The sequence below is a fragment of the Schistocerca gregaria genome, chromosome X (assembly GCF_023897955.1).
Source record: "Schistocerca gregaria isolate iqSchGreg1 chromosome X, iqSchGreg1.2, whole genome shotgun sequence".
Taxonomy (NCBI): Eukaryota; Metazoa; Arthropoda; class Insecta; order Orthoptera; family Acrididae; genus Schistocerca; species Schistocerca gregaria.
In genome coordinates this window covers 312241051-312261546 of record NC_064931.1, presented here as the reverse complement: position 1 = coordinate 312261546, position 20496 = coordinate 312241051, and the positions used below count along the sequence as shown (strand labels likewise).

At 43.9% G+C, this 20496-nt stretch overlaps 1 protein-coding gene across 2 annotated transcripts in view; it reads right to left on the bottom strand.

The window, feature by feature from the left end:
* LOC126298917 (synaptic vesicle glycoprotein 2B-like) overlaps positions 1 to 5938 on the bottom strand; it is a 225480-nt gene extending 219542 nt beyond the window's left edge. Inside the window, exon 1 of one of the 2 annotated variants that reach the window (XM_049990457.1) lies at positions 5650 to 5938. The gene's annotated coding sequence lies outside the window, so the exon portion shown is untranslated. The remainder of the gene's footprint in view (positions 1 to 5649) is intronic. The other variant, XM_049990458.1, reaches the window with a different exon arrangement.
* Positions 5939 to 20496: the final 14558 nt, after the last annotated feature.

Below are 20496 nucleotides of genomic sequence, written 5' to 3'. Positions count from 1 at the left end.
TTGCCGTAATCTTTTTTTTTAATAATGATGTCATATAACTATATCACAAATGTTTGTGCAACAAAGGCTAAGATATTTAATTTAAAAAAGAGGAGCAGGATATGCATGTAAATCAGTCACTCCATTTCAAATTCCTCATTCGCTCTATAGATTCTTTATTTTTAATTATTTTATCACCATCCACCATCGATCAAGAAGACCAAGACCGACATGAAAAGTTTTTCTTCCTGATGGAAGCATAAAAGAGACGCCGTTTAGTGTTTTAGGCCAAGAAGAAGGCTTTGTGTTCTCTTTATTTACAATGCAGGCAGGACGCCAATACTGATGAATGTATAAAACAGCCGCTGCCTGTAGCGCTGGACTTCATTTTTTTTCTTGGTAGTTGAACAACCAGCTTACGCAAAACCACTCGCCGTAGGAACAAGGTTTAGAGAGAGAAAATACTTCAAATTGTTGTAGAAAGGCCACATATTATCCCAAATTCTCCTGTTCATAAAAATATTAAATTTTGTCTAATGATTACCGTATGATTTATGTGACGGAGTCAGTTGTTTCAGATTCCAATGAGTGTGGTAACCCTTTTGAAATGTCACATATTGTCACAAAGTTATGCTTACAAGCGTTAAGGGGGGTAGGACATCAAACGGGCTGTCTCGGAGCAGGAGAGACACCACAGGACATTTTAATTTCCACTGCCTCTACTTTTACGAATAAATTCATAAAACTTTGTCAGCATGACCAGGTTGGATTCAGGTTTCGCAATCATAGTAGTGGAAGTTCAAAAACATAATTATTTTACATGTGAAAGTTCATAATTTTTTCACTCCTATTGGCTGCGTTTGTTGCTATAGATACACATTTCTTCATAAGTAAGAGAGATTCTTCGATTAAGTTTGCACAGCATACAAACCATACTTACAGGTGTATGAAACTCTAGAAATTATTTAATTTATGAAAAAATGAATGTGCTATTATATTTTAAACTTCATGTTTAGAAAAAACTCAAATTTTATAGTTAGTTATCTAAATTCTTACCACAGTTTTTAATAGATTTGGAAAATTCTAGAGTTTCATACACCTGTAAGTATGGTTTGTATGCTGTGCAAAATTCATCGAAGAATCTCCCTTACTTATGAAGAAAAGTTTACCTATCGCAACAAATGCAGCCAATGGTAAGTGAAAAAAAAGGTGAAATACAAATGTAAAAAAATAAATTATTTCGTATATTTTTGAACTTCCACCACTATAAGTGTAAATCCTGAATCCTTTCTGGTCATGCTGACAAAGTTTTAAGAATTTATTTTTAAAAGTATAGACGGTGGAAATTAAAATGTCCTGTGGTGTCTCTCCTGCTCCAAGTGACCCGGTTTGACGTCCTACCCACCCTTAAGGACTGTCACATCTCTAATGACATGTTTCCTAGTAGTTGCAATATTGTGGAGTTATTTTGTAGTTGGACCGATTGCCGTAAGGAACTGTGTTTTCTAGTGGTCTCTCGCAGTATCCATACTCTGTACTCAACCGACTATAGCGCAAAGAGTTTAGGGTACCTGCAAGACAGCTGCGTTATGTGGGCTGCATGCAAGCCAGGAGGAAAGGAATTCTGGTCGTTCGGATACTTTTGAGCATGATAGTACATGTACAGGAAAACAAATGATTGTTCAAATGGTTCAAATGGCTCTGAGCACTATGGGACTTAACTTCTGAGGTCATCAGTCCCCTAGAACTTAGAACTACTTAAACCTAACTAACCTAAGGACATCACACACACCCATGCCCGGGGCAGGATTCGAGCCTGCGACCGTAGTGGCAGTGCGGTTCCAGACTGTAGCGCCTAGAATCGCTCTGACAATTGATTGTAATTTTTAAAAAAAATGGATGGTTTATTCAAGAGAAAGAGCTTCCCAAATTGAACAAGTTAACAATGTGTTGGTCCACCTCTGGCCCTCATGCAAGCAGTTATTCGGCTTGGCATTGATTGATAGAGTTTTTGATGTCCCCCTGAGGTAGATCGTGCGAATTTCTATCCAACGGTCACGTAGATCGTCAAAATCTCAAGCTAGTTCGAGGGCCCCGCCCATAACGGTCCAAACGTTCTCAATTGGGTAGAAATCCCGCAAGCTTGCAAGGTACGGTTTGGCAAGCATGAAGATACGCGGTAGAATCTCTCGCCATGAGCGGGTGGGCATTATCTTACTCAAATGTAAGCCCAGGATGGCTTGCCACGACGGGCAGCAAAACGGGGCGTAGAATACAGTCGATGTACCGGCATAGTGTAAGGGTGCCGCAGATGAACAACCAAAGAGGTTGTCGGGAGGTATTTCAGGCGACAGTCAGGTTGGTATCTCACTGGTGTCCGGCGCATCTCCACACACGTCTTCATTGGTCATCGGAGATCAATTCGAAGCGGGACTCATCACTGAAGACAATTCTACTCCAGTCAAAGAGATTTCAGACCAAAGATGTGTCTGGAGACGCCACGGACAGACGTGGGATACCTACCTGTCTGTCGCTCGCAATACGGCCCAGCTGCCGGCAGTGATGGTCTCGAGTGCCGTTTCTTTTCATAGCAGGACCCCGCTGGTTGTCACCCGCAGCTTCCTTACAGCGTAACGGTACGTCGAATATATTCTACGCCCCGTTTTGTTGCCCTTCACGGGAAGCACTCCTGGGCTTACATTTCAGCAAGGTAATGCCCGCCCGCACGCCAGGAGAGTTTCTTCCTCTCGTCTTCGTGCTTACCAAACTGTACCTTGGCCAGCAAGGTCGCAGTATCTCTCCCCAATTGCAGCATTATGGGCATAGCTCTCCAACCATTTCGGAATTTTGACGATCTAACGCGGCAATGGTACAGAATTTGGCACGGTGTCCCTTAGGGGGAGATCCAAAAACATCTGTTTATCAATGTTAAGCCGAATAACTGCTTTCATAAGGACCAGAGGTGATTCAACACGTTATTGACTTATTCAGTTTGTGAAGCTCTTTCTCTTGAATAAATCGTACAATTTTTGGGAAATCGATCGTTTGTCTATGTGTACATGTACGTCATATCTACCGATTTCCGTCCCATTCGAATAATTCCTTCGTGATGTGTCGTTTTTTTCCCTTAGAGGGTATGTAAACAGAAAGTATTTTACAATTTTTAGGGCCGGCCGGAGGGGCCGCGCGTTTCTGGGCGCTACAGTCAGAAACCGCGAGACCGCTACGGTCGCAGGTTCGAATCCTGCCTCGGGCATGGATGTGTGTGATGTCCTTGGGTTAGTTAGGTTTGAGTACTGCTAAGTTCTAGGGGACTGATGACCTTAGAAGTTAAGTCCCATAGTGCTCAGAGCCATTTGAACCATTTTTGAACAATTTTTAGTTACTGGTCAAGAAAATTGTTTAGTTGATGTAAAAAAAAAAAAGTTCAAATGGCTCTGAGCACTATAGGACTTAACATCTTAGGTCATCAGTCCCCTAAAACTTAGAACCGCTTAAACCTTACTAACCTAAGGACATCACACATCCATGTCCGAGGCAGGATTCGAACCTGCGACCGTAGCAGTAGCGCGGTTCCGGACTGAAGCCCCTAGAACCGCTCAGCCACCACGGCCGGCTTCATGTCAAAAGCATAAAGTGTTACAGTTAAAAATATTCTCTTTTTTCTGATAGAAAGAATTTCTACAACAAACATAACCTGAAGTTTCATCGATATTACCGGAAAATACTGCAAAAGTGAAAGAGAGAGGGTGAAAAATTGTTTCTGTGGAAAATTAAATGTGAAGGAATAAATCTCCTCATTCACGCTCAGACACTCATGATCAATGTTCTTTCTCGTCGCTGCATAAAAGCCGCCTTCAGTCGGAAATGTTAATTATGCAAGCGTTCGATATCTGCGGAAACCTGGGAATCTTTTCAGTAATACCAGCTGACAGGCTATTTGTGTTGATCTATTTCTCGTAGAAGAAAAAGTTTAACCTTTTCAGGGAACTGTTGTTACAACGGTCAAAGCGATCACGCAAAAGTTAGGTTCCCTAAAGAATTACCAGCACTTGATTCTGTGCAGACTGTGTGGACTTAACAGCCTACTGAAGCAAATATTGACTTCGAATCTGTTATACATAAAAACATTTGTACTTACGCAACTCATACTGCTAGGCACGAATTACAAGTTTGGTTAAATAGGATAATTATGTAGGTACGATGCTTATCACTATGCAAATTGGGTGTGGTCATCGGAACTTTGACGCACACCGAATTGTGGATATGAGGAAACATCAGTTTCATTACCAGATACGTTGTGCTCGGAGTACTGTAATTTCATTTTTACGGAATAAGTTTTATTGCTTCAGTTACTTTTTATTAATATTTGTTAGCACGACCCGTTCCGGCAGCATGCTGCTGCGATGTATCTGATGATATCAGTATCCTGCTCAAATTGTCGTACTAGTAGGTATTAGTAAGAAGCGATTGAAGCAGTAAAAATTATTTGATAAATTTATAATACAGTCACTGACTTCAACCAATTACACAACAAGTTTAAGAGAAATTTCAGTAGCTTTGTAAGTATATTTTCATAGATTTTAATAGAATACATAGGCTAATGGAAGATGAATGGCTTCAAGTTGCCGAAAACGCAGAAAATTCTTATACGATGCATCTAATGGAGTTTATTTTTAATTTGTCTGGTGCCCCACACGCGATCCATACCAGTTATCACTGACAGTTCGTGGAAAAAGCTGTAAATGAAAGACGCAGACCTCTTCAGTGGAAGAGTGCAGTGGAACGGAAGATACGTTGCCTCAACAGCGAAGACCTTTCGTGTTGTTTATTTTGCGGTAACCTTTTCCGTGCTGACATTCACCGCAGGGCCAGCACGGAGTGTCACCAGATGAGCGATATTTAATTTTTAGTGTCTTATCGACTTGTCGGTTTCGAGGCTGGGCAACTGTCACGATGGAAATTATTACTATAAATACCGAATTCTTGAGGTTCTTATTTCATAGTTCTATATGTTTGTGGTACGTAAGAGACAGTGATTTGGACACAGAATAGCCTAACAGGCAGCACAAGTGTTGCAAATACAAATTAATACTACACCGAGCGCATCGTACGTATATTTGTTTGGGTGTAAAATGCGGAAACATTAAGAGTACTATTCCATACAGGAATGATGTTTTCCACACTCTCATCTCGTCATCTGTGACAACAATCTTAGGCATATACAGAATGAGTGAGAAGTGGACTAAAATTCTACTGGCAAATGTTGGGTAGAAATGGGTCTGGTGTGAGGGCGGCATCGTGTGTGGTGGGGGCGCTGAGAGCGAGGACGCGCCAGAGCCAAGCTGTCTGCGGCCGCCGCCACGCAGCGACGCCGTCTCGGCCGGCTATCGATAAACTTCCGCACACATTGCACACGACAGTTCCCATTACGTATTCAACACGGACCCGACTCGCACTATTTTCAAAAAGATTTGCTGCTCTCTACTCTCGTTATGAGGACGCGCAGCACGTAGCGCGCTGCCTGTATAGCGAGTCATTCCTTCTAACCCGCAAGGAGACACAACCGGAAAAGAAACGAAAGAAAGCTCTATCTGCGGCATTATGTCGCCGCGTCGCGACTGCGAAGAGCGCGTCGCAAAGGCAGAACGAGAGCGCCGCACGTCTTACCTGGCAATGACAGTTCCTCGCAGGAGTGGACCGTCGCTGACCGCGTCTACACGGCAGTAACAGTTGCCACTTCATGCATGCAGCGTTCGGCGTGCGTCGGACACCGGTGTGTGTGTGCGCGTCGGCGGTGCAGGTGTGTGAGTCTGTGGCGGTGTGTGGGTGTGTCTGTGTGTGTGTCGGTGGATGCGGCGAGCGGTGGCGTGGAACAGCGAACATTGATCGGACGCCCGAGCCCTAGGCGAGAGGCGCGGGACGCATGCGCGGCCGGCATCGCACCGGCTGCTACGCCAGGCGACGCGTCGGCGCCTGCGCGGGCGAGCCGCCGGCCGAGTCAGATAGCGGCTGCCGGAAGCAGCGCCGCTGCCGCCGCCGCCGCCGCCACCCACGCCCCAGCCCCGCGCCGCACCCGGGGCCCCCGAGGATTACCTCGGCCGGCCAACCAGGTGTTCCGCCAGCGGCAGCCGCCCCCGGCGATCGCTCGCATCGAGCGGCGGCCGCCAATTATGCTCGTTCGCGGGATCCTCTCAGCTTCACTCCCCACCCGAAAATCGTCCTTACCAAAGACAACAGCTTTCCGACGCTACACTGTCCACGCGGTAACGAGCTACGCGCACAGTATCAGTGAAATGTATTATTAAAGACACTGAAAGACGCCAAAAAATATTATACTTATTTACTAGGTTGGCCACACAAACCGTAGTCGGTCTTTGGCTTTGGAACGATCACGTAGATACCGTTGTGGGGAAAGCGAACCAAAGACTGCAATTTATTGGCAGAACACGTACAGAATGCAACAGGTCTACTAAAAAGACCCCTTACACTACGCTCGTCCGCCCTGTGTGGTGGGGATCCGCGTCAGACAGGACAGACGGAAGCCATCGAAAAAGTTCAAAGAAGGGCAGCTCGTTTTGTTTTATCGCGGAACAGGGGACAGGGTGCCACGGATATGATACGCAAATGCAGGCGGCTATCATTAAAACATCTACATCTACACGATTACTCTGAAATTCACGTTTAAGTGCTTGGCAGAGGGTTCATCGAACCACAATCATACTATCTCTCTACCATTCCACTCCCGAAAAGCGCGCGGGAAAAACGAACACCTAAACCTTTCTGTTCGAGCTCTGATTTCTCTTACTTTATTTTGATGATCATTCCTACCGATGTAGGTTGGGCTCAACAAAATATTTTCGCATTCGGAAGAGGAAGCTGGTGACTGAAATTTCGTAAATAGATATCGCCGCGACGAAAGACGTCTTTGCTTTAATGACTTCCATTCCAACTCGCGTATCATATCTGCTACACTCTCTCCCATACTACGTGATAATACAAAACGAGCTGCCCTTTTTTGCATCCTTTGGATGTCCTCCGTCAATCCCACCTGGTAAGGATCTCACACCGCTCAGCAATATTCTAACAGAGGACGAACGAGTGTAGTTTAAGCTGTCTCTTTAATGAACTTGTTGCATCTTCTAAGTGCCCTGCCAATGAAACGCCACCTTTGGGTCGCCTTCCCCACAATATTGTCTATGTGGTCTTTCCAACTGAAGTTGTTCGTAATTTTAACACCCAGGTACTTAGTTGAATTGACAGCCTTGAGAATTATACTATTTAACATGTAATCGAATTCCAACGGATTTCTTTTGGAACTCGTGTGGATCACCTCACACTTTTCGTTATTTAGCGTCAACTGCCACCTGCCACACCATACAGCAGTCTTTTCTAAATCGCTTTGCAACTGATACTGGTCTTCGGATGAACTGCTCAGATTGTCACCCAGGTCATTTATATAGATCAGGACAGCCGAGGTCCCGCGGTGGTCTCGCGGTTAAGGCGCTCAGTCCGGAACCGCGTGCCTGCTACGGTCGCAGGTTCGAATCGTGCCTCGGGCATGGATGTGTGTGATGTCCTTAGGTTAGTTAGGTTTAAGTAGTTCTAAGTTATAGGGGACTGATGACCACAGATGTTAAGTCCCATAGTGCTCAGAGCCATTTGAACCATTTTAAACAGCCGAGGTCCCAGGACGCTTCCCTGGGGAACACCTGATATCACTTCAGTTTTACTCGATGATTTGCCGTCTATTACTACGAACTGCGACCTTCCTGACGAGAAATCACGAATTCAGTCGCACAACTGAAGGCTTCTTCACTGCGGCTGCATCATCTCATGAAATTTCAATCCCCTAATTCTTTCTCAGACTGTGTAATTATGTTGTTTGCGCCCACCTACACAGGAAGAAATGATAATTATAATAAAATAAGAGAAATCAGAGCTCGCACGGAATGACATATGTGTTCGTTTTCCCCTCTCACTGTTCGAGAGTGGAACTGTAGAGAAATAGCTTGAAGGTGGTTCGATAAACCCTCTGCCAGGCACTTGATTGTACATTGTAGAGTAATCGTGTAGATGAAGATACATTCTTCTGCAGCAGGTCCCATCGTATTCATCTACTGTCTGATCCCATAAATCCGTCTCACCCGTGGTCTTTCCCTTATTCTGCTACGTCTGATGCCTTCTTCCATCACCTGCCTGGTGATCGGTCCTACTCGACGCATTACATGCCCATACCACTCCCGTCTCTCTTTAAAGAATCCACAATCTCCAGAAATTTGTACAACACCTGCAGATCGCGACTTTTTCCTTTGCACCAGTGGTCTCTATCTGTCACTAGTCCAAACATCTGTCTCAAAACAGTATTCTAAATGTAAGGACTTTTCTTTTCATCTTTTACCTCCGAGTCCAGGTCTCGATCCCGACTGTGTACATCTAAATGTTATTCCACAAGCCACATAATGGTGTGTGGTGGAGGGTACTTCCGGTAGCACTAACTGATGTCCCTTTCCCTGTTCCACTCGCGAATGATGCGAGAGAAAAATGATTATCAGTAAGCCTCTCTATTAGCTCTAATTTCTCGAATTTCTTCGTGGTAATTTCACGAGATGAATGTGGGACGAAGCAACATGTTTTCCAACTCTTCCTGGAAAGAGTTCTTTCGAAATTTCAATAGAAACTTCTCCGTGATGGACAACGCCTCTCTTGTAATGCCTGCTACTGCAGTTTATTGAGCATCTCTGTAACGCTCTCGCACCAACTAAACAATCCCACGAAGAAACGCGCTGCTCTTCGTTGGATATTCTCTATCCCTTCAGTCAGTCCTACCTGGAGTGGATTCCATGTTGCTCAATAGCACTCAAGGATCGGTCGAAAAAGCGCCTTATAATCCACTTCTTTCGTGGGTGAGTTACATTTCCTTAAAATTCTTCCTATGAATCTTAGTCTGGCACCTGCTTTTCCTACAGTTTCTTTTATGTGGTAAGCCGGCCATTCCTGGCCGAGCGGTTCTAGGCGCTACAGTCTGGAACCGCGCGACCGCTACGGTCGCAGGTTCGAATCCTGCCTCGGGCATGGATGTGTGTGCTGTCCTTAGGTTAGTTATGTTTAAGTAGTTCTAAGTTCTAGGGGACTGATGACCTCAGACGTTGAGTCCCATAGTGCTCAGAGCCATTTGAACCATTTTTTGCAAGTCGATATTGTCTCCTGGCGTCGCTACTTCCTTATAGACAACCGCATCGTCTGAAAATTGTCTTAAAGAGTATCCGGCGTTTTCTGCTAGATCATCCATGTACATTGTAAACAGTAACGGTCCTATCACATTTCCTTGTTGTGCTCTGGAAATTACCTTTACACCTGTAGATTTTTTTCCCTTGAGGGTGACGTGTTGAATTCTGTCCTCATGGAAGTCTTGAATCTAGTCGCAAATATTGTCTGACACTTAGGAAGCTCGAATTTTTTTCACTAATTAGCAGTTCTAGACAGTGTCAAAGCCCTTGCTGAAATTAAGGAACACGGCATGAACTTGAGCGCCGTTGTTTACAGCGCTATGAACCTGAAGGAGGAATATAGCGAGCTGAGTTTCTCAAGATATCGTTTTGCGAAATCCATGTTGATGTTTGTAGAGGAGATTTTCCTTCTCCAGAAACGTCATAATTCTTGAGTGTAAAATACATTCCGTAATTTTACAATACATTGACGTCAACGATATAGGCCTATATTTATGTACATCTGTCCTATGGTCGTTCTTAGAAACGGGAATGACCTGTCCTATTTGCCAGTCGCTATGTACCCTCCGTTGACCCATCGATTTACAATAAACTATTGCTGGAAGGAAAGCAAATTCTTTCGCATAATCTTTGTAGAATCTTTTAGGTATTTCATATGGTCCTGATGCCTTTCCACAACTAAACGATTGCAGTTGCTTTTCTATTCCACGGTCGGTTATCTCAGTATCTGCCATTACGATGTTTGTATGATGATTGGAAGGAGGGACCGTGCTACCATCTTCCGCGGTGCAACAATATCGGGAGGCAGAATTCAGTATTTCGGAATTCTCTCTGTAATCTTCTGTTTAGGTGCCAATATGGTCACTGAGATAAGGAGCAGAGGATATCGAATCGCTTACTGATTTGACATAAGACCTTAATCTCTTAGTGGTTTTACTCATATCGGTTGATAAAAGTTTACTTTCAAAGTTATTGTACACTTCCCTCATTGCTCTCCGTACACATATTTTCGCTTCGTTCAGCTTCTGTTTGTCAGCTTCTCTGGAGTCTGATGAAGCTCTCTTTGTTTACGTAGCAGTTTTCTAACACCGCTATTGAACACGGTGCGTCGTTCCCATTCCTTAAGGCCTTTCTCGAAACATACTTGTCCAAGGCAAATCGAACGATACTTTTGAATTTTTTTTTTTCATTTGAGTTCCACACCTTCATCCTCAGCGCTGAACGTTTGATATTGACTATTCAGATACTCAGCAGTTTGTATCCTGTCACTCTTGCTAAACAAACATATCTTCCTACATTTCTTAACATTCCTTGTCTTATAAAGCCCTTAGTCAGAGATACTATCACAGCTGTATGATCATTGATAACTTCGTCTACGTTAACTAATTCGATAATTTCAGGTCTGTTTGTTGCAAAGAGGTCTAAGACTTTATCTTCACGAGTGGCTTCTCTATCTGTTCGAAGTAATTTTTGGACAAGGTATTCAGAATAATGTCACACGAATCCCTGTCTCTGGCACTATATTTGATACAATGACTCCTTCAATCTATACCTAATAAGTTGAAGTCACCCCCGCCCCCCTCATTACCATAGCATAATCATGAAATTTATTAGCGATATTCTGCAAGTTCTCTCTGAAGTGTTCTACCATTACATCTCCTAACCCATGCGGTTTATAAAAGCATCCAATTACCATTTTCGATCGAACTTTGAAAGGTTTTTCTATAGTCTTGTAGATCTTGATCTCCATGGACCTAGAGAAGCCGGAACTTGAGCATCTTTCCGAGTGCAAACCTTGACCTGTATCCTGCTTGAATTCTTGTTATTATTTCCTGGTCAGCCTCCTTTCTTTCAATGAATACTGTCCCAAGATACTTGAACTCTTATCCTCTCAAAGACGTTGCTATCCACATACAGGGTGTTGCAAAAAGGTACGGCCAAACTTTCAGGAAACATTCCTCACACACAAATAAAGAAAAGATGTTATGTGGACATGTGTCCGGAAACGCTCAATTTCCATCTTAGAGCTCATTTTAGTTTCGTCAGTATGTACTGTACTTCCTCGATTCACCGCCAGTTGGCCCAATTGAAGGAAGGTAATGTTGACTTCGGTGCTTGTGTTGACACGCGACTCATTGCTCTACAGTGCTAGCATCAAGCACATCAGTACGTAGCATCAACAGGTTAGTGTTCATCACGAACGTGGTTTTGCAGTCAGTGCAATGTTTACAAATGCGGAGTTGGCAGATGCCCATTTGATGTATTGATTAACACGGGGCAATACCCGTGGCGCGATACGTTTGTATCGAGACAGATTTCCAGAACGAAGGTGTCCCGACAGGAAGACGTTCGAAGCAACTGATCGGTGTCTTAGGGAGCACGGAACATTCCAGCCTATGACTCGCGACTGGGGAAGACCTAGAACGACGAGGACACCTGCAATGGACGAGGCAATTCTTCGTGCAGTTGACAATAACCCTAATGTCAGCGTCAGAGAAGTTGCTGCTGTACAAGGTAACGTTGACCACGTCACTGTACGGAGAGTGCTATGGGAGAGCCAGTTGTTTCCGTACCATGCACAGCGTGTGCAGGCACTATCAGCAGCTGATTGGCCTCAACGGGTACACTTCTGCGAATGGTTCATCCAACAATGTGTCAATCCTCATTTCAGTGCAAATGTTCTCTTTACGGATGAGGCTTCATTCCAACGTGATCAAATTGTAAATTTTCACAATTAACATGTGTGGGCTGACAACAATCTGCACGCAATTGTGCAGTCACGTAACCAACACAGATTTTCTGTGAACGTTTGGGAAGGCATTGCTGGTGATGTCTTGATTGGGCCCCATTTACTTCCACCTACGCTCAATGGAGCACGTTATCATGATTTCATACGGGATACTCTACCTGTGCTACTAGAACATGTGCCTTTACAAGTACGACACAACATGTGGTTCGTGCACGATGGAGCTCCTGCACATTTCAGTCGAAGTGTTCGTACGCTTCTCAACAACAGATTCGGTGACCGATGGATTGGTAGAGGCGGACCAATTCCATGGCCTCCAAGCTCTCCTGACCTCAACCCTCTTTACTTTTATTTATGGGGGCATTTGAAAGCTCTTGTCTACGCAACCCCGGTACCAAATGTAGAAACTCTTTGTGCTCGTATTGTGGACGGCTGTGATACAATACGCCATTCTCCAGGGCTGCATCAGCGCATCAGGGATTCCATGCGACGGAGGGTGGATGCGTGTATCCTCGCTAACGGAGGACATTTTGAACATTTCCTGTAACAACGTGTTTGAAGTCACGCTGGTACGTTCTGTTGCTGTGTGTTTCCATTCCATGATTAATGTGATTTGAAGAAAAGTAATAAAATGAGATCTAACATGGAAAGTTAGCGTTTTCGGACACATGTTCACATAACATATTTTCTTTCGTTGTGTGTGAGGAATGTTTCCTGAAAGTTTGGCCGTACCTTTTTGTAACACCCTGTATACAGATTTGTTGTTGTTTCCTCTACTCGGCCATCCTGATTTAGGTTTTCCGTGATTTCCCTAAATCGCTCCAACCAAATGCCGGGATGGTTCCTTTGAAAGGGCACGGCCGAATTCCTTCCCCGTCCTTCCCCAATCCGGTGAGACCGATGACCTCGCAGTGTGGTCTCTTCCCACAAATAGCGCAACGCATTTTCTGTACTCACTACAAGGTATTCAGTGTTATCCGTATTCATTTTTAAGTCTGCCTATTCTATTAACACACTTGCGATCTGAACCATATCTTGCTCGTGCTGTTAAGACTACATCATTACATCATCCGCATAAGCCAGCTGAATCCCTATCTCTAGGCTTGGATTTCTTTTTTGTTTTTTTGTATAAGTATAGTTGTAGGACCAAATTGAGGATCAAATCTCCATACTTATGGAACATGTCAGTACATGAAATTACAACATAAAAGTAATAATAAATAAAGTAAGACGGTTATGAATCGTAAACAGACGACAAGCTATAAGTTTAAATAAATGCAATCAACAATGTAACTCTGTAATTAGCTTAATTTTTCTAGAAACTCCTCGACAGAGTACAAGGAGTGAGCCATGAGGAAACTCTTCAGTGTAGATTTGGTAGTGGGAGGATTACTGCCAAGATTTTTAAATTCCTGTAGGAGCTGATTTAAAATGGTTGCAGCAGAATAATGCACGCCGTCCTGCACAAGGGTCGCTGGATTCTGTCTAGTATTAACTGAAAGCTGCTAATTCTTGGTAATAAGCTGAAACTGTTAAGAAGAAACGACATTAAAGAACATATATATTGAGGTGCTAATGCCAGAATACCCAGACTAATGAACATGGGTCGACAAGAGGTTCGCGTACTTTACTTATGGCACGAACAGCGCGTTTCTGAGCCAAAAATTCTTTGAGAATGAGAAGAGTTTCCCCAAAATATAATACCATAAGTCATAACTAAATGAAAAAAATCTAAGTAGAGTACATTTCGTGTCGAAGTGTTACTAACTTCAGATACTGTTCTAGTAGTAATAATGACAGCATCAAGTCTTCGAACAAGATCCATAACATGGGCTTTCCATGACAGTTTACTATCTTTTTCTCAGTGCTCTTTCTACTACCAGATTAAATCAGGGTTTTGCAATATACGGCATTGTCCCGAATATAAGCCACACCCATCTTCAAAACTGAAGAATTGGATGCGGCTTTTCTGCGTGTCCCAACAAATTTTGGGATATTTTTGCAGCTTAGAAAATTTAGCAGTAGTGGTCGTTCCTTAGTGGTAAATGGAACAACAATATCTCTAGTATTATTGACGTTTCACTTGGGCTGTGGCTTATCCTACTTACAGCTCCGTTATTTTACACAGCACGTCAGGCAATACTTTTTCTCGAAGTAAAGAGTAAACTCTAATCTCCGCTAATGAGTGGTAACGTCCAATGAAAAAAACCGCAAACTCCGGAATTAGGCGCGTTTGTGTTGAAAACTTCAACTTCGTAGCTATTATTTACGCAAAAACATGCATCAGATAGAAAAGATGAAAAATATTATGGCTTGGACGACTGTAATGTGCGTCGTCAGATCACATTCTAGAGTAAGATTCAAAACGCCGTTTCATGAAGAAAGTTCCACAGAGATCCAAAAGCTGAGTAATACCCTGAAATTGAAGCTAGTATTCTTTTGTTTATACAAGATAACAAGCACGTAATCCAAATGCTACAGTGGCACTTCCACGTTTCACACCAAATCGGCACATGCCGAGCAATACGACAGTGGACTATAGAGGGGCGAAAAGTACCTCATTAAGAACAACTGGAAACGAAGTACAAATAATTCTGAGAGCGCAGTTCGGTTCCGTGCCTTAGATACGTGAAAACGTCAGGATAAAGTCGTAACAAGAGTTTAGTTTTATTGTGTAATTTAACTATCAATCGCTTTAACGCAACGGTTATATATAGAAGTATGATGCTCACAGAATAGATAAATCACAAGTTTATCGGAAGTAACACACGCACACATCACACTGCATAGAATTCAAAGTTCCCAGTGAAAGTCATGTCCACGCTGGTATTGTCGAGTGTTGTAGCGGCAGGAATCGCCACTGGTATCATACCGAAATGGGCGAGAATGAAATCATTCAGTAATTCAGTACTGTTCTATTGCTATCGGCATTAACATGAATGTCTGTATTGCCTTCTACCGACGCCTGCACATGGCCTGTAGTCGTTTGGACTCTCGCTGGCCCGATTCCTTCATTTCCTTTTCGACGCTTCCGTGTCTCTCGAATTCGTTCGGCACAAGAAAGTTTGGTCTTTTTGGAATCCTATCGATGCGAGTTTTCGTCTGACTTGCGTTTTCTATAATTCTGAGCATATTTGCGAGTCATATGAGACAGTATCATCCATTATATTGTAATTTTCAGTTTATTATCGATATTAACTTATATTCCGGCGAATATCTTTTGACTCACTTTGGACTCTAGTAGCGCCCCGCGAGCTTTTCACAATGACACTCTAAGCAATATCCTACCTAAACACGTTTCCATACTACACCAATAACTTCACTCTAAGCTAATTATTAACAATCACGTGTATGCGCCTACACCGGCACGATGATGTCACATTCAAAGCAAATACTGCCCGGCAAACACGTACAGACAAGATCTATCCGTTGTGAGGCCAGCAATTCCTTAAGCATAATTAGTCTTGTACTTACTAATGATTCCAATCTGACAATATTTTTTCACACAAGAAAGAATGACGGGCAAACAGACGTTTTCACGTAGAGGGAGGGAAGTTGCCTCTTGTGATTCTGAAGCATAAACCTTGGCCCATATAAGACCATTCTAAAAGATTTGTGATTCACTGCAAAGAAAAAGGCTGGACAATAACAGAATTAATGATGGAGTGGCTAACTACCGTTATTAATTGCGGACCCAGTGTGCTACTCACTAAGAGAGTTACGCTAGTTTTGAATGCCTTTAAATGTCACTAAATATCTTAAGTAAAGAATAAAGGTGATGCGCTGAAGACAGACTTAGTCGTTACATCTAGAAATATAATTTCAAAATTGCATGTCTTGATGCCGTCCTAAACAAGACGCTTCAATACCCTCTCCGAAAACATTATTCTGATTGGGTTTGAGAATGGGATCATGAGTTCACCCCAGGTGGAAAATTTAAAAATCCTTCAGTCAGCCTAATATAGAGGGTACTCTCTCATCATGGTGCATAATATCACCAGATTCTGTCATCAAAGGGCTCAAGAGGTGCTGCATGTCCAGTGCCGTGGATGGTAGCGGGAACAACTTACTTGGGGAGGAGACTGAGGAAAATGCTAACAGTGATGAAAGAAATACCAGAAGTTAAATTAAAAAGTGACATCAGTGAATACTGGGATTAGATGGATTGTACTTCGGTGCAATTTATTTATGTTAAAATACAAAACATGTGGTTAATAGTGACTATATTTCGATCAGTTTCCCTGAATAGGTAATGCGACCCATGTTTGTTCACTGAGTTTCACTCGTTCTCCCGTTTAAAATTAAGGGAGCGGCACATGTTCGGGACAATACGATAGCTCAGTATGTTGAAATCAGATGAACAACTCGCGGGGACCGATTGTGTAGCGCAAAAGTGGCTCTGGATGAATGTCGGAACATCATAAGCCCATAAACATATTCGCATACGTAAGTAGAATCCAAACGTGTTTACGAGATCTAACTCTGGTGAGCCATTGCCATGCAACATACGACGGAAGAACAACATTCGCATTTGTGCTGACTACGTGTCGACAAGTTTAGAGATGCCTATAGACTCTCTACGCTTTATCGTTTTACCAACGTTCACAGCTCTTTTTCTCTCTCTTCACTCTTAACACAATTAACAATAACCACGCATCAGAAACATACGCTCCCATAGGAACAGAACCTTTCCCGTCTAATAATACCAAATGGACCGAGCGATGTGGCGCACAGGTTAGCAGACAGGACTCGTATTCGGCGGGACGACGGTTCAAACGCGTCCGGCCATCCAGATTTAGATTTTCCGTGATTTCCGTAAGTCGCTCCATGAAAATGCAGCGATCGTTCCTTTGAAAGGGCACGGCCGACTTCCTTCCCCATCTTCGACACCATCCGAGCATGTGCTGCTTCTCTAATGACCGCGATGTCGACGGGATGTTAAACACAACCTTCCTTCCTTTCTTTTTCTTCATATCACAGAAGTACCTTCCCTAAATTCTTTTCCCATGCAGGAACCCAAGTCTGCAATGATTTCTCCTGCAACATCAGAGAAGTGACTTGCAACGCTACCTTCAAAAGCCAGGTAAGGGCCTACCTGGTAAACGAACACTAATATCTCTCTTTGATTTTGAACGAGACGTGTATCTCATTGCTACGGACAACCAACGTTTGTCACCAGATCTTTTCCAAAGCCTCTATAAAATTCTATCAGCTTAGCTTTCTTATAACTCTCTACGCGACTTCTAAATTTTGTACTTTTTCTCCATACATATAAATATTTTCAAAGATTATTGTTATATAATCATTTTGTTTTATTGTTGTCATTCAGTCTCAAATATGATGAATTCACTAGTAACATATGGACAATCCGTTTTAGGTGCAAGTTACTAGGTTAAATAATTCCATAAACAAATGTATTAGACAAAGTAAACATCGGTGTGTCATGGTTTTGCTGTGCGTTGGCACGTTTGATGAGCGTATTTCATCAAGCACATTCAAAACATTTTAAGGGCGAATAAATCACAAGTTCATTCATTTTGATCTGGGAGCTGGGCATTTCGTTATGTCGCAGAGGACATGCCATACGCACGTACACGAGAGCATGATCAGCAAACTGTCGCAGAACGCTGATCACCCTGTTGAATAGAACAAACAGCGGTCCTATGACACTTCTCTGGAGCACTCCCGCGTTACTCTTGTCTCTGAACACTTGTCGTCCAGGAGAACGTACTGGGCTCTCTTATTTATTATGTCTTCAAGCCACGCACATACCTAGGAAACTGTTCTGAATTCTCGTACCCTCGTTAAGAGTCTGCAGTGGGGCACCATGTCAAACGCTTTTTGGAAATCTAAGAATATGGAATTTGCCTGTTGCTCTCCATCCATGGTTCACAGGGTATCATGCGAGAAGAGGTCAAGCTGAGTTTCACACGAAACGCTCTAATTGGTGCTGATTCGTGGACAGAAGACTTTCCGTCTCAAGAAAATTTATTGTATTCGAATTGAGAACATGTTCAAAAAATCTGCAGCATACCGATGGTAAGGATATTCGTCTGTAATTCTGCGGGTCCGTTGCTTTACCTTTCTTACATACAGGAGTCATTTGAGGTTTTTTCTAGTCGCTTGGGTATTTGTGATGGGCAAGAGATTCGGAACACATGCACACTAAGTAAGCGGCTAATGCCATAGAGTACACTTTGTAAAACCGAACTGGGATTCCAGCAGAACATGGTGACTTAACTTGCTTTCAACTCCTTTAACTGTTTCTCTACGCTAGGAGTACTTCTTACTATGTCCTCCATACGGGAGTCTGTGCGATGGTCAATCGATGGTAAGTTTGTACGAGCCTCCTGTATGAACGATTTCTTAAATGCGAAGTTTAAAACTTTGGTTTTCTGTTTATTATTTTTTACTGCCAAACCAGACTGGTCAAAGAGTGAATGGATAGAACTTTTATATGAGAATAACACAGTAACAATTCAAAATACTTAAATGATTCATTCACAACGGTACTGGTTCGCAATAGCACTTCACAATCCACAGCGATTACTGAAGTCCAGGGCACTCCAGTTCACATCCGAGATAGTTGAGACGGTATCTCAAGTTCCACAGGATTCCTAGTATGTGCGATCACTAGTCACGACGATGTGCCAGACTTCACGCGTGTAGCGTGAGCGATCCGCGGGCGGGCTAGGCCGGGGCTGTCACTCGGCTTTGCTCGGTCGTTCTCGGAAGTACCCGGAACAGCGCGACGTCTCATTTAAGCACTGCGGTGCGGCATTTTTTGGTCGGTACAACTATCTCGAGTTCGGCAGAATCGTAAATCAGCTCTGTGTAGCCTTCCCTGTTTGTTCATGATGTGAAGGAAGTTAACAGGTTCAGCGGCTGTATGCACAAAAAGAGGCAGTCTAGCGACCTGTCTTCGCAATCCTTTTAAATGAAAGGTTGTGTCGGAAGAAGGGGATGAGAATTCTCAATTCGCATAAACGACAGGTACTACATATTTGCAATGAAACGGCAGTACAATACCATGCAGAATGAGTTTAAAGATGTACTTGACAATGGAAGAGCAAAAATTACAATTGAGAGACAAGATTCATTGGTCTGTACATCAAAAAGCACTTTGTGTTAAATTTGCAGGCCTGGAGCACGTTATGAAATTGGCGTCACGAACAGTAAAATTCTGGAGTCGCGCACATAATTACATTGTCAGTGGCAACAGCTTTCCATGGAACTGAACGAAGAGTATTATATTGTATTGTATTGAATTGCGGACTAGAAACGACGGAGAGGCTTCGTACCCACCGTAGCCTCTGTGGTACACAAGTCCACAACAGTCCGCCGGCCGCGGTGGTCTCGCGGTTCTGGGCGCGCAGTCCGGAACCGTGCGACTGCTACGGTCGCAGGTTCGAATCCTGCCTCGGGCATGGATGTGTATGATGTCCTTAGGTTAGTTAGGTTTAAGTAGTTCTAAGTTCTAGGGGACTGATGACCACAGCAGTTGAGTCCCATAGTGCTCAGAGCCATTTGAACCATTTGAACCACAACAGTCCACTTACCCCTCCGCCGCCCCACATCGAATTTAATGTTATTGTGCGGTTCGGCGCCCAGTGGACACCCCTCCCCCCCTTCTCTCCCCGGGAAAGTCTCACACCAGACGAGTGTTTAACCCCAATGTTTACGTGGTATGGTAATGGTGTGTGTGAGTGTACGTGGAGGAAGTGTTTGCGCAGCAGTCGCCGACATAGTGCAACTGAGGTGGAAGAATGGGGAACCAGCCTGCATTAGCTGAGGCAGAAGGAAAACCGCCTAAAAACCATCCACAGATTGGCCGGCACACCGGACCTTAGCACTAATCCGCCGGACGGATTCGTGCCGGGGTCCGGCGCGCCTTCCCGCCCAAAAAGCAGTGCGGTTAGACCGCACGGCTAACCGGGCGGGCCAACGAAGAGTATGGGTACTTCATATATTACTGCAAAGCATGTTGGTTAGTTCATGGGGCACGCCTGGATCGATTTTTCGATTGAAACCCCACTGTTGTGGAATTTATAAAGGACAGAGTGTGCAAGAGCCAACGGCCTTGCTGCAGTGGTAATGCCGGTTCTCGTCAGATCACCGAAGATAAGGACCGTCGGGCTTGGCTAGCACTTGGATGGGTCACCATACAGATCGATTTAAAACTCACTATTGTGGAATTTATAAAGGACAAAGGGTGCTAGAGCCAACGGCACTGCTGCCGTGGTAGTACCGGTTCCCGACAGATCACCGAAGTTAAGGACCGTCGGGCTTGGCTAGCACTTGGATGGGTCACCGTCCAGATCTACCGAACGCTTTTGGCAAGCGAGGTGCACTCAGAACTTGTGAGGCGAATTGAAGAGCTACTTGATTGAGAAGTAGCGGTACAGGCCACGAAAACGGACAACGGCCGGGAGAACGGAATTCTGACCACATGCCCCTCCGTATCCGCACTCGGTGACGCCTAAGGGCTGAGGATGTCAACCTTTGGGCCTTCAAGGCCTGTTTGGGCGGTGTTCATTTGTA